The sequence below is a fragment of the Vicugna pacos genome, chromosome X (genome assembly GCF_048564905.1).
Source record: "Vicugna pacos chromosome X, VicPac4, whole genome shotgun sequence".
Taxonomy (NCBI): Eukaryota; Metazoa; Chordata; class Mammalia; order Artiodactyla; family Camelidae; genus Vicugna; species Vicugna pacos.
Genome location: NC_133023.1, coordinates 101740261 through 101754710, shown reverse-complemented (window position 1 = coordinate 101754710; position 14450 = coordinate 101740261). Strand labels below are relative to the sequence as shown.

At 40.5% G+C, this 14450-nt stretch overlaps 1 long non-coding RNA gene across 1 annotated transcript in view; it reads left to right on the top strand.

Annotated features, from left to right (window-relative positions):
- The window catches only part of LOC107034421 (uncharacterized), a 35173-nt gene extending 23726 nt beyond the window's left edge, over positions 1 to 11447 (top strand). The window contains exons 3-4 of the long non-coding RNA XR_001459966.3: positions 2467 to 2631; positions 11122 to 11447. This is a non-coding gene — a long non-coding RNA (uncharacterized lncRNA). The remainder of the gene's footprint in view (positions 1 to 2466; positions 2632 to 11121) is intronic.
- Positions 11448 to 14450: the final 3003 nt, after the last annotated feature.

Here is a 14450-nt window from a genome sequence, read left to right as displayed (position 1 = left end):
TAATAGGTGAAGTTCGGTTTAAAAAGAACACCTTGGCAGCTATGAGTAGAAAAGTGTCTGGAGCGTCCAGAGTGAGAAGAATCATTTAGCAGGATACCGCTCTTATGTAGCTGAAAGTTACGTAGACCCCTACCTATGGATAGTATGGAAAAAAAAATAAACAAAACAGATTTCTTAATCAATTGTTTTCAGTTATTGCTATCAGTAAAATAGTGAAGTCTTGATCTCATCTGATAACTAAGATAAACAAAAAACTGGATGATGAATCACACTGTTTAGACAGCCTATTATTTCTGTCATCATAACAAACTAAATAGGTTGTTTATGATTGACTCGAATAACAACTGAAAATTTCATGAATCCGCTGCAGTCTTGTCACTTCAGTCAAACAGTATAAAGACAGTCAGTGGAAATATCTTTCTTGCTTTATTTACCCTGATATAAGGAATTCAGCAGTTAGCATGAGCTCCTCTGGTTAGAAATGTAGACATAAGACCCTGGGGGCAAAGGCTTGCTCACTTGCTATTAGAATCCCCCCTCAGGGCCAATTTCAAGCCCAGTGAAATATGTGATTTTGAAATTAATAGAAAATATGTATTACCAAACACTCAGGTCAAGGAGACCTATGAAATGCTACTTAATTTTGAGAACAGAAAGTTACAGGATAAATGCATTACGAAAAATGAATGTTTTCAATGACAAGGACTTTTTTCTAGGATCCATAAAGAGCTTAAGAGGGGAACCACTCTTCCATATGGTAAAATATAGGCTCTCGGGGACTAGGACTCCAATTTAGGTTATTCAGTTGCAAATGAGGAATTCATATAGCCAAAGAGAAAAATCACTCCAGATTTGTGTCATGTGGCTTTAATTCCAGGCAGTGCTATTTAGAACAAGTTAATCCTACTAAAATAATTTAGTTAATCCTACTAAAATAAAACATCATTATTTCTTTAGCACAAAGAAATATGTTCAACTGTGTGTGTTTACTACGTGCTAATTTACTTCAAAATTTTATCTATATAAGTATGTGTGACCAAAAATAAAATAAAGGAAGCAGAAGAGAAAAAAAAAAGAAATGCCCTCAGCTTCCACAAAAAGGTCCCTAGTTATTGACTCAGTTTAGGTTCCCTGGAAAGCAAACTCTTGAGGTGGGGAATTGTATGCAAGAAGTTTATTGGTGAGTGTTCTCAGGATTAACACCTCTGGGGATGTGAAGGAAGGAAGATTAAGCAGAGGAAATTATACTTGGTACAATCAAAACAAAGGCCTCAACCCAGCACCTCAGATAATTCTGGAGCTGAAATATCCCTGTAAATTTGTCTCAAATTGGGGTAAGGGCCTGGACCATTATTACTCCTCCCATAACTCCCGTCCTGCCACCTTCCACACCCTACCTCCAGTGCACCCCACCTCCAGTCAGTCATTGGACACAGGCTGTCCAAGAGAAGGAGATGTGATTTTTGGGGAGCTGACTCAGCTGAGAAAAACCAGTCACTAACATTCCCAACAGCTGAGGAAATGAGTGCTTCAGTCCTGGCAGTGGGTAAACTAGAAGGCACATCACAGTGTCCACTCGTTTTCTGTCAGGCAAATATACTACTAATAGCTATATGATTTATTGTGAATGTATGTGTTGGTGGTGGAGGAGTAGAAAGGGGTGGTAATGGAGAGGGAGGTTGATTGAGAAGGATCAGAGCCAGATACATGACTTTTTCCTCCTGTGAAATCAAATAACGTCAGTCTCCTTATAGTTCAGCTTCTTTAACAGCAGATGAATCCATAAAAGTTATTTGATTTAAAAGTATCTAACAAGATTCTCTGAACTTCAAAGCTAGGAGAACCCTTGGAGATCTTCCAGTTAAAAGCTCCAGAGATGTTAAATGCCCAAAGGCAGAAGCTAGACTAGAGCTTTGTATTCATGCTTGATGGCTAATGCATGATGGAAGTCAAGTGGCTGATACTGAAACATCGATTGTCATCCCAATAGCGGTTTTCCCCTTTTTTACTCTAAAATGACTCCTGACTTTGTTCAAGTATTGGAAGGAGGCAGTATGGTGAGCAGGGCTGGCGCTAGGTAAAGCAGTTGATGCACCTAAGGCACAAAACCTAAGGAGACCCTCATTTTCAAGATCATAAAAGGTGCACACAATGTAAGAAGGAACTCAAAGGGTTGTTGCAAGTGCATGGCCCTGAGAGTGAGTGCCTCCTTAAATTTTGTACCCTAGACACCTCACATGCTTCACTCTATTTCTGGCTCTGGGATTAGAGGATGGGCCCTCCTCCTTCTGAAGGAAGGAATCCTATTCTCCTTCCACAGAAAAATTGCTTTAGTACAAAGCATGTAGCCCAGTACTGGTCAGTGAGATGTAAGAAGACATCAGTTGGGGGACTCCCAAGAAAGGTTTTCCTTCCTGATAAAAAGGAGATCCTGAAGGAGAGATTTCACTTTTTGTCTATGGACAGAGGCATAAGAAGACGTGATGCCTTGAGCTGTTGCAGTCATCTTGCAGCCATGAGGGGATAAACCAACTGTGAATACCAGACGGTACAGGGGAGAGCTTCATTCCTTGAGGGAGTGCTGCTGAGTGAACCAGCCCTGGAAATGCCTGCCTCAGGACTTCTGGAGAGGTGAGATGTTTCAGTCATTTGCAATTGAGTGTTCTATCACTTACTGGCCAAGTTAATCCAACTTCTATAGGTCTTCTGCTAGCCCTTAAACATGGAGCTTTGTCCCACCTCCTCGTAAGGACTTTGATCCCCTTGAGCATGATTCTCTTTCTCAGAATGTCTCCCTAATACTAACAAATACATTTACCTGGAAGGTGTTACAGTTTAGCAGTATCCTAAGTTGATATCCCTGTTCCCCTACTTACTAGCTATGAGACCTTGGGTTAGTGACTTCACTGCTCTGGGCCCTCAGTTTTCTCATTTGTAATATTTGGATAATACTAGGACTTAACCTCAGAGGGTGGTTGTGAGGCATATGAGAATATATGTAAGAGCTTAATTAACACAGTGCCTAGTAAATAGTAAGAATTCATAGATGGTATGGATTATTAGCCTTTAATAGCTATTAATCCCCTCTCTGGGACATTTACTTATTAGATATATACAGAGGACCTTTGTTATCTTTCAGCCACAGGCGTTCATTTATTTTATCAGGAAATAGTCTTTTGAGACTCTACCCTTCCCCCATTTATTTGGCTATTTGGTTCAGGTGACACCCCACCCCACACTTCAGTTGGCAGAGCATGTGACCCAGGACTAAACCATCAACCATATTCCATTTGATCCATATGACCATGGCGATGGTGATTATTCAGATTTGGGCCCATAGTGAAATAAAAACCAGTGAGATATAATGTCCGGGACATTTTAGAAATATACTCTCTTTCTAGTTGGTCTTGAACCTAAGAAGATGAAGAATTAGGATCTGTTGCCACCATCTTGCTAACATGTTGCTCCAGAGACTGAAACTAATAAAGCAAAAGGCAGAACCAAAACACCTGTTCCTGATGATATCATTTTAACCTTGAATCTAGCCATACTCTGAGCCTTTCCTACCTCTGGACTCTGCAGGTATTTGAACCAATGAATTCTGCTTTTATTTAACCCAGTTTGGGTTAGTTTTATTTCATTTATGACAAAAGGTATCCAAACTCATACCAAAAAAAAGGCTTTGTAACACAATATATCTTGACACTTCTGAGAGGATTGTGTTAGAAAGACCATCTTGCATATGTGTAATAGGTATCCTACCCTCTACTTTCTGTTCCCTCCTCCCTGCAGTGGCCAGTACACACTTGTACTAAGAAGCACTGTAGAAATTGTAAGGACTAATCAGTCTTCCTTGAGGAACTTCAAGTTTCTGCACCTATGACTTCCTTGGCTTCGTTTGTAGCATGTGCATAACCAGCTTCATAGAGATGTTACTTGGATTAAATGAGCTCAGATATGTCAAGTACTTCTTATACTCTTGTTATCTTTACTACTGTATCTCAGGATGCTCAAAGACATTCCAGGCCAAGCAGCACAGATTTTATTCCTTGGAACAACCCCATTTCAAGGGACCAGGTCCTCATTTATTTGAGGCTCTTGCTGTTGAGCACACCTGGCAGGAGTGGGAACGTAGTGTCTCTTCCAGGCAGCTCTTCCAGAGTATAAAGAGCCAAGGAGCAGGGGCACCAGCATGGGTAAATAAAGAGGAGCCTGGTTTTAACGTGAGAAAGTAGGGAGAAGGTCTGGTGGAGACATAGGGAGAGGAGGCAGTGGGTTGTCAGGGGAAACTGAGAGTGTGTGGAATGGCAGAGGGAAGTAAGCAAGGCATCCAGCCTAAGAGGCAGAAGGTCAGGAGGACTGGAATGTGAAAGGAAGGAGGAATATAAAGTGTCTGAAGGAGAGAGGGAGCACGGAGTGGAGGGTACCCACTCCCTCAGCCCATTATAGCAATGCAGTGATTCCATGCGATCACCACTGACTTGACTTGAGGCTGGCAGAAGAGAGAAGAAGGGACTGACTGCCAGAGGGTACAGAACTGGGCCTGACAAGCAGTTCATATAAGCTCTTTTATTATCATGATCTGGTACTAGTTCATTTCTGTAACATTTTTCTGTTGATTACACACTTTTACCTCCATTGGATCACTGAATCCTTACCACATCCCTGTGAAGGATGCAGGGCAGGGATTAAGATCTCTATTTTGTAAGTAAGGGAATAGAGGTTAAGCACCTTTCCCAGGGTCACCTAGGAGTATGCAGTGCTTTCAGTTGTAGTTCATCAACCCTTCAGGTTTGTGGCACTGCCCTACATAAATATTGCCTTAGTTTCTGCTATTTCATAAATGGTGTACATCAGTGTCACTCTCTCTGCGGTGCATCCTCTTTCCTGTGGCCCAAGCTGTCTTTCTAATCATGCCATTCCTCTACTCAGAAACATCAGTGGGTTTCCCACTGTTTACAGAGTAAAGTTTAAGCTGCAACACAGCTCTCAAGGTGTTTGCCTTTCGCAGCCTATCTACCTTTCCAAGTTATTTCTCACAGACCTTGAAAGCTGGGTTGCCCCAACTCGCCACCACTCTTGTGCTCCAGCCATGAAGGAGTATTAGCCAGTTCTCAAATACACCATGCCCTTTGGAAAGTCTGTACCTCGGATATGCTTTTCTTATTGTCAGAAGCATTACTCACCCTTCTTGCCTGGCAAAAAAAAAAAATCCTACTTACCCAGGAGCGTCTTCAAAGTTTGCCTCAATTGGAAACTTCCAAAATGTCACAGGCTGGTCACACAGGGTCGTCTTGAAGAAGCCCATGTCAAAGAGACTCTAGTACCTAAGGTTTGTAAAACCAAGCAGCTTCTCCATCGAAAGCAATGAAGAAATATGACTCCCCCCCACACACACCTATACCACCAAATTATCTGGAGGGAAATCTGTGAAAGTGGTGTGTCTGGACAGAGGACATGCATTGGGGACCAGGTCCCCAATACACCTTAAGAGTCCTTTTCTCAGGAATTACTGAAAGAGGAAAGAACCCAGAAGGACAGAAGTTTGGTGTTTCCTTCAAGGCTGTGAAGTGGAAGGTTGATATGATCTAAGAGACCAAAAAATAGGTCTAGGAAAACAAGAAGGAGAAGAATGGCATTGCAATCTGATAGCCAGTAATATAATTTTACCTAGTAACTTTGCCAGCAATAAATGCAATGCACTAGGAGCTTTAATATGAAGACTGGCATGCTAGGCAGAAAGCCAGCTCCTCCCTGCCTTATTTGCCCTGCCAAGAGAGTTGATGACTTAGGTGAGCTGCTACCCAAGATGGCAGAAGGAGGAAAGCAGTCAGGCCATCTCACTAAGAATGGCAGTCACAGGACCTGGTCCAACTGGGAGAAGATTTGTACCTAAACTAGTCTAGCTCTAAGCAGGACCCAAATCCCATGTGAAGGGGTGCCAGGGAGACCATGCCAGACATCAAGTCTGAAGTATAGTCAAAAGAGAGAGTGACAGCAAAAGAAGTTTGGAAATACTGTGGATTAAAGGAGAGCAGAGTAGTTCAGAACCAAGGCTGTGGACAGCGAGGGAGTGCTGCGTTCCGTTTTTTATATCGTATAGCGTAGTTATGAAGACCGTGACCAAACATCCCCGTGTGTCACTTACCAGTTTGGATTCTGTGGCTTTTTGTCAGGAAATGACCCTTGGCCCCAAGACAAAGGGTCTGAAATTTCATTGCTTTGACAGTTCTTCCATTTGAAGGATGTCTGGCTTCCAATTACTGTTGGGTCAAACTCAACATGATTTTGACCAATTTGTAGTTTAATTCAGAGATCACTGGTAGTTACTTTGAACTCAGAGGATCCTATCTGGTGGGCTGCACTAGTCTTTGTGGTTGGTCAGTCAGAAAGCAGAAGCATCTACAATGCTAGGCCACATAGCAATGTTCACTTTAATGTAATCAGTGAAACCGATAACAGGAGATTAGAGTTTCATTACAATGTTTTTCAGAATAACTGACAATCCACAGGAGCTTTACACTTGTTTCATAACATGCAGTCTTTGTCAGAAGAAGCAGGTGGCTTGCAGTTTAATACAAGCACGTTCCTTCTTAGCAAACACTTTCCCCTCTGCTGGGAGTAATTCAGAGTTCAATTTAGCCTGACCATACCTGACCCAAGCTGGCAAGATGGTTTTTGATCAGAACATTTTTTTCTGCCCCCAGCACATGAGAAATAGGAGTTACATGCATTTTACTCTGCAGTCTTAAGTTATCTTTCTCTGCCTTTTTTTTTTTTTACCAGTGTTCCCACTGCTTTGTTCAGGTCTCAGAAAATCACAATGTAGCAAGTTAAGAAAAATAAGAAGCCTTCAAATACATCATAAAATATAATGATCTGCAGTACCGTCAAGATGATATTAACACATTTAAAATGACTTGTTTATCTCTGCTTTTACATTGAGGACTGGATCAGCTGCATTTAAAACTTTTTTGTTTCTTTTTTGTGCTATTTTTGAATTTTCTTATTCTTTTTCCACTTAGAGAAATTCACAAGAGTTGAAGCATCAATCTTATTTTCTGTCATTTTTGTGTCATCTTCAGAAAGAATGCTTCTCTCTACAGCCTGATGGTCTGAGGGGCTTGCTCTGGGAGTCTTTGCATTGGGAGATTTTACATTTCAATGTTTACCCATGGTCTTGACAGCCGAAGCTCTCCCTCTTCCTACTACTCACAGATTTCTGCCATCCAGAACAATCCTTTAAAGGGGGCATGGCATAATTGAACCTTTCTGAATCTTAGTTTTTTTACCTGAAAATAAGAAGTTTAATTGGAAAATCTCCAAGTTCCTGGGTCAGTGATACCAGTTCTGATCTCATTTTGCCAGATAGCAGCTTGCACTCCCTTTATGCATGACTGCTATTTCCTTGAAGAAGTAATGGATCTGTATTACTTACTCACTGTATTTGTCAGAGTGTTATGGCAGGTTTCTTCCGAAAACACCTGGACCCCTTTGAAAAGTTCTGGCTCTAGACTTGGATATGTGTGCACCAACTGGCACAGCTGCCCTCTGTAGCCACTCCAGGGAAACACGTTTTCTCCTCGGTGATTGTTCTCTGTCCCTTCGTGTTTTCACAAGCTGCATTTTGCTTCTTACTTTGGCTTTTACTGAGCTGACTCCTTGCATCTATCGCTGTGTCTTTGTTTTCTTCCGTGGGGATTTGCCTGGCTTCTGCTTTGGGTTGTTTGCCCCTTTGATGGCCAGTGCCTTGGAGGGGGGAGGGGCTTTGTTGCTATTAAGAGCTGGGAGGGAAAAGTAGGCGAGTTGCTGAGTGATAACAGCTGCTGACTGCTGCCACTCCCAGGACAGTTTGTCTTTAATATTCTCCATTTGTGACCAGTTCATGAGGATGGCTCAGGTTCTGGGAAGTGGCCTGGGAGGCACTACCAGTTTCTCTTCATCTCTTTTATGTGGTTTTTAAGTCATTTTCTTGCTTTCTGTTTATACGACCATGGATTTCTATGTCCAGTACTCTACTGTACTGTGTGTTCCACCAAGAAATATTTTCCATTTACATTTTGTTTCCACTTTCAACCATTCTGTGAGCTTCTCCTAGAGACTTGGATTCGAGACCCGACTTTTTTTCTCTTGGTATTAGGCAAGTTTCTTTACCTCTGTGAGCCTGTTTCTCTCTGTGTAAAATGTAGATGATGCCTTTGTTGCATTGCTAATGTGAGGACTCAATGAGATGATACCTGTGAAAATGCCTAGCACTGCGCCTGACGGTGGGCTCAGTACATGTACATTTCTTCCCTCCCCTTCCCCTCTCCCCTTCTTTCCCTTCTTTTTTTTGCGCTACTTATATAAGCACAGTGGGCTATTTTCACGGTTCCACAAAACATGTCTCTCTGTTGGGCTAGGAAACTTTGCTTCCACAGGTTTTTCCAGCATATTTAGAAAGGTTTCTAAAGTCACCCAAGTAAAACTAGATTCCATTCCCAGAATTCACTTTGTGTTGCTGCTCGCTTTGGATACCCATGGGTCATACTGTATTACTTGGTTCTCAGTGGCTTCCCTAAACATGATAACTTTCCATGAAATATTTACCTCCAATTCTTCTCAGATACTTTTAAGTCCTTTTCTCTACCCCTTGTATCCTGAAGTAAACAGTCATTGTTTCTCCTTCCTCTCACGCTTCCTCAAGCAAACACCATCTGTTTCAGTGCTTACCCTGCCACTCCAAATTTGGACTTCAGCACCTGGGCCATTCATCAACTTTGGTTCACAGTATTGCAGAGATGTTGCAGACTCGTTTATTCATTTCTCTAGTCCCATTTCTTCCAGAGTCAGCTTTGGCTTCTGAGGAATCCCCTTTGCCTTCATCAGCTAGCCTTCCAAATTCTTGGCTCCAGTCTTCACTCACTGGCTCAACTTTGCAGCCATAACCACTTCTGCCAGGCATGTAGAATTGTCCGCATGTCTTACTATCCTTGTACATTCATGGTGTCTCTTTCTACCTAGCAAAAGCCAAACCTAATGCACTGCTCTGTGCTCTAATATGAGAAGTGCAACGCTGTTATTTTCTAGTTATCTCACCCATCGCTAGTTCAAGAGGCTGTGTGCTTCTAAAGACACGACCGCGAAAATGATTCCAGCCCTCTGTCTATGTCACCTGTTCTTTTTTGGTGTTTTGTTTTCCATGCAGTTGTGGAAAATTTTACCTTATGAGAGAAAGTTACCCCATACATAGAAGATAACACCCAGGCACCTACTGGGCAGGTCTGATAGGAACGCTGACACTCAGAGCCAGAAATTCCCTTTGAAATTTTCCAAGCTTGATCCTCTCTCTAAAGAACAATTTCATTTTTGATAAGTAGCTGTTTGACCTCTAGAGATTTTGAAGTCATTATCTTCTGAGGATACTTTCAGCCTATTCTAACTGGTGTAGAGCTTATTTGGCTATTGAGGGAAAATTGACTTTCTTATCATTTTCAAGTGACCTAGGGTTCTTGTTTGCCTCTCTTGAACCACACAGTTCTCTTCTGCGTGGTAGTCCTTCAAATAATTAAAAACATTAATATCATCCCTGCTAGTTAATTTTTTCCAAACAACCTCAGTTCTTCCATTGCCAAAGCTTCCTTCTTTACTATCTTGACCATTCACCTCTGGATGTAATCTAGCAAGTGAACATTATCTCAAAATGTGGAATTAACACTAAATCAGAACATTAGGGTAAAGCCTGGTCCTCAGAATAGGGACTACGTTGTTATAGTGTGTTTCTTCTGATGTAATGGGAAATCATAATCACTACTCAGCAACTTCGTCACACTGTGGATTCATGCTGAGCTTGCAGAAAATCATAAACCCATTTTTAAAAGTTATTGGTTAGTCAGAGCTCTTTGATCCAGTAGTGTTTTTGCTTGTTTTATTTCATTTTGGTTCAGATTCTGGGTTCACATTTACCTACATTAGCTTCCACCTTGCTAAATTTACTCTTCTATCATCAGCCCATTGAGATAATTTTGGATATTGTCCCTATCATCCGCTTTTATGTGAATTTAAAAAGAGTAACCTTTAAGACTGGTTTTCATTTTGTGAAACAAACATCATTTTAAAATTTTTAAATTTACATCATTACTATATTCTGCTCACAGTTTGTTGCCGTCTGTCATACTTTATTTAACTTGAAAAAGTTGTTTAAAGACTGCTTACAGTCCAGTTGGGATCTGACTCTCTTTTGAAAGCCCAGTGATTGTGTCTAAAAGTAAAGTCAGTTCTCCACTTATAAACAACATGCCACTATAGCCAAAACATACAAAAGGAGAGGGAGGAGGTAATATTCATAAAGTCAGAATCACTTTCTTTTCACAAAGCAGATAAACATGTCACCCAAACAGCTGATGTGCAAAGGAAGGATTTCAGATTTGGGTGCCAGACCTGATTAGTTTGAATCCCAGCTTCCTCGCTTGGGTGGCTCACACTGAGCCTTTTGATTATCTTCTCTGTGTTACCTCATCTAAAGCATAATGCCTTACAGGGATTGTGGAGGGAATTATGTAAGATAATATGTGGAAAAGTCTGGCTCCAAAATACCTAGCATATAGTTGGTACTCATTATGTACTGTAGTAAAATGAACAGACTTTGTCTTTTCAAATTCATGATTTCTTCATCACTTCCATCAAGTCTTGAGATTCTTCTCTCTGTTGTTGATATTTAAATTCTATAACCACATTGCAGTTTTTTCTTAAACATGATGATTAACACGTTCCCTGACAGCTTCTCTCATTTACCCCCTATGTCCTGGACTGTACATTCAGTTCCATTTGAATTAAATAGAACAATACTCAACAAGACCAGATGCTGGTGTAGAGTGCATTTCCAACCTACAGAGTTCTAGCATATGGAAAGCCTATGTGAAACTGAAGGCTGATCTGATCTGAAGGAAAGGCTGTTTGTTATAGAGAATCCTGGTGGGCTTTGGCTTGAGAATCTCCTAATCCATTTCCTGTCTCACCAGCACACTTTAGAAAGGTGCCTTTGGAAAGGAAGTGAGCAGAGGGTTTGCTCAGGTCAATGTCATTTGAAAAATGTCTTGTTTCCATCCCTTGTGACTCACTTGTGTGTTCATCTGCTTTCAGCTGATAGTGGCTGCTGTAAACTTGGGCAATTACCCATCAAGATCACAGCATTGTGACCTCGTGTTGACTTCCCAGTTGAGTGTACAGCCATCAAGCTGTGTGACCTCTGTACTTCTTAACCATAGCACTTCAACGGAAAATCAATGTAGCATGTGGGTAAGCCTTAGGCCCTGGAATCAAACAAAGTGATCTAGATTTAAATTAGATTGTCTTACCTCTGAGCCTCCCTTTCTTAAATGTGGATTATCTTACCTCTGAGCCTCCATTTGTTCATCTGTAAAATGGGGATAATCATTGTGCCCACCTTTAAAGGTTACTGTGATAAAGTGATAATACAGTATCTGTTACAGAATACATACTCTATAAATGTTGGCTGTTATCACTGTTGTTATTTTGCATAATTATCTTGTCTTCTGCACCTTAGAGTTTTACTCCTTAAATAAAATACATGAGCCACATTGGGAGATTGGTTAGTATGTTCTTCAGTTACCTTTTTTTAAAATTACTAATTCTTGCTTGCCCTCTGAGAAAATGAGGTCCAAAAGTAAATTAATGAATGTATTTGATTAAGAAAGACTAAATTGGCAGCAGTGTGTGGACAGGACTGGAGAAAGGGTGAAGACAGGGAGAACTATTAGGACACTCTGGTTTTTATGTTGAAAGAGGCAGTGGGGGTGGAAAGAGAGGTGAGAATGAATACAAGAGTTGCTGGGCAGGTAGGACTGGGATAACTGATGAAACTGGAAAGGATCCAGAATGAATGCAAGTTTGAGCTCCAGTTATGGGGAAGGTGAACATTCCATTAAGATATATGGTAAGCACTAGAAAAGGAGCAGTTTCACAATTGATGCATTTTATATATTGACATTGATGACCAGTGCACATACACTACTTAAAGCCTGGGGCTGAGCTGAGGCTGAGTGCAAAGATGTTGTCTAGGAGAAGTGTGAAGAAAGGAATGCAGAGAACCTAGAGCTAAGGACAACAGATCTGGGTTGAGATAGTACATTTACCAAAGAAGTGAGACTTCCAGTGAATTCTGTGTAATGGTATCTAAGGGACACTTATACAAAAGGAAGAAGTCAGATACTGTGGAGATATCAAGGGATTTGTGGACCAGGAAAAGAAAAGGTGATTAGACTCAGTTACTCTGACGTCATTGGTGATGGACAGGGAGAGGAGAAACTGGCGGTTGTAAAACTGTGCAGTGAGTGTTAAGTGTGCACATTTTGCAGTCAGGGAGAAATGGGCTCAGAATCTGGTTCTATGACTTAGGAGGGGGCCAGTACCTTTTTAGCCTTAACTGCCACATCTGTGAGAAGTGGATGATAAAATAGTATGGTGTAGACTGAAGGAGATAGCATACAAAGCACGTAGAAAGGTCCTTGGTTTTCTGTAGACTCTGTAAATTGTTGGCATTATTTTTCTTGAAGAGATGAGGTGTATAATTGACTCAGCTGGCTTTCAGATGTCATGCTGCAAATAGACATTGGTGATCCAGGAAAAGATCATTTGTGGCATGGGGCATGGGCGTCCCCTTCTACACCAGGTGCATGTGATAGAGTGAAAAAGAATCCAAGTAAGGGACACTGAGAAACACGTACCTGCAGGGTAAGATTCTGTCTGAGCCAGGCCAGTCACTTCTCCTTTTGGTGACTGAAAAACTTCAAATATCAGACCAAAATGATAAATTCTCCTTGTTCAGGCTGTTCAAGTGAATTTTCTCTATTGGGGTTATTACAGAGAGAGATTACAGATTTTTAATAAAATGTTTATAATTCACATTTATTTCAGTTCCACTCTTCCCTCTAGAATAAACATTCCACTAGTGAAAAAAAGATTCAGAAAATGAGATGTAACTTTTGAGAAAGTTATTAAGTTTTGACTTGGTATTTGATTGTTGATGCAGTAAACCATTAAAACCAAGGTACATGCTGTATCTTACTCAGGAAATATATTAGCAGTAATATGTTTACAATTTATAAAAAAATTTTAAACACATTGCCTCATTTGTTCATCACAGCAAGTCCTTGAGATAGTTCCATAATAAGCCTTTCATGACCCAAATCACATGCCTTGCAGTGTTCCCAGTGGTTTGCATATATCAATCTACTTAATCCTCACAACAGTGCTATGAGATGTAGGTACTATTGTATTTGCTTCACCACCAAGAAGCTAAAGCGTAGAGACTTCAGGCATCTTGCTTAATGTCACTCAGTTAATGAGTGGTGGAGTGAAAATTTGGGCCCTGGCCACTTGACTTTAAAGTCTATGCTGCACTATTGCACTATATGGCCTTCCTGAAGTAATGACACTATATCTTCATAAGATTGCTGTCCGAGTGAATGACAGAATGGCACTGGGGACAGTGTCTGCCTCATGAACATCCACTTGGCATTTCGTGCCATTACTTGTAAAAGCAGGTAGGATCTCCTTTTTGTAGATTCAAGAAATTGAGGCTTGGAGAGGTTCATGCCTTGTTTGAGTGGCCAACATTATCATTAAAAAAAAAATCTTTATGGAGTTTAGCATATGCTAACTGCAGATGGTAAAACCCATGCAAAAATGCATAAGGAAAATATAATAATCTCCTAACCCACCCTACTTCCTTTCCTACTCACCTGAAGTGAGCAATTTTAATACCAGGCACATATCTTTCCATACACTTCTTGTTCAAGCAAAATACTGACACATAAGTGAATGTGCAGATATCTGCAGGGCTGAAAGGAGGTTTAATGTCATTGGCTGTAACAGCAAAGAGACCATTAAATGTGGATTCCTCTTCAACTTCCTGGTCTAGTTTAATAGGTCATGAAAAAAGTTTTAGGTCAATAGATGATTGTGGTTACATATTATGAAATGTAATTATTTAATTCATTTTGAATGCATTTGGGGTCTGTGTGAAGAGAGGCTCCCACATGCTCTTGTTCCCAAAATACCTCTATTACTCACCTTAATTATTCCTGCTTCATTGCCTAAGCTCTGGGCCAATATCACAATGAGTTAATGAAAATTGAATATAATTCCATTTGGAACTCTTAAAATGTATTCCTTCATTATTCATCTTTTTCACCTTAGCTACGTGTCTTGCAGATGGATTTAACATCTCCTTGTCATATTCCTCAGAGAGGTACCTTTGTGATTTCTGAACACATTACCTTGAAACTAATTAATTTAAGAGCAATCAACATCTTTCCAGTTTTTGTTTTCCCATTTAAGAAAATTCCTGAAATAAAGATACACTTACTTAAGTCTTTTCTGACATTTTACAGTAAATTTTAGATTGTTAAAATATCATTCCTGAACAAATATCATTGAAGAGTTTATTT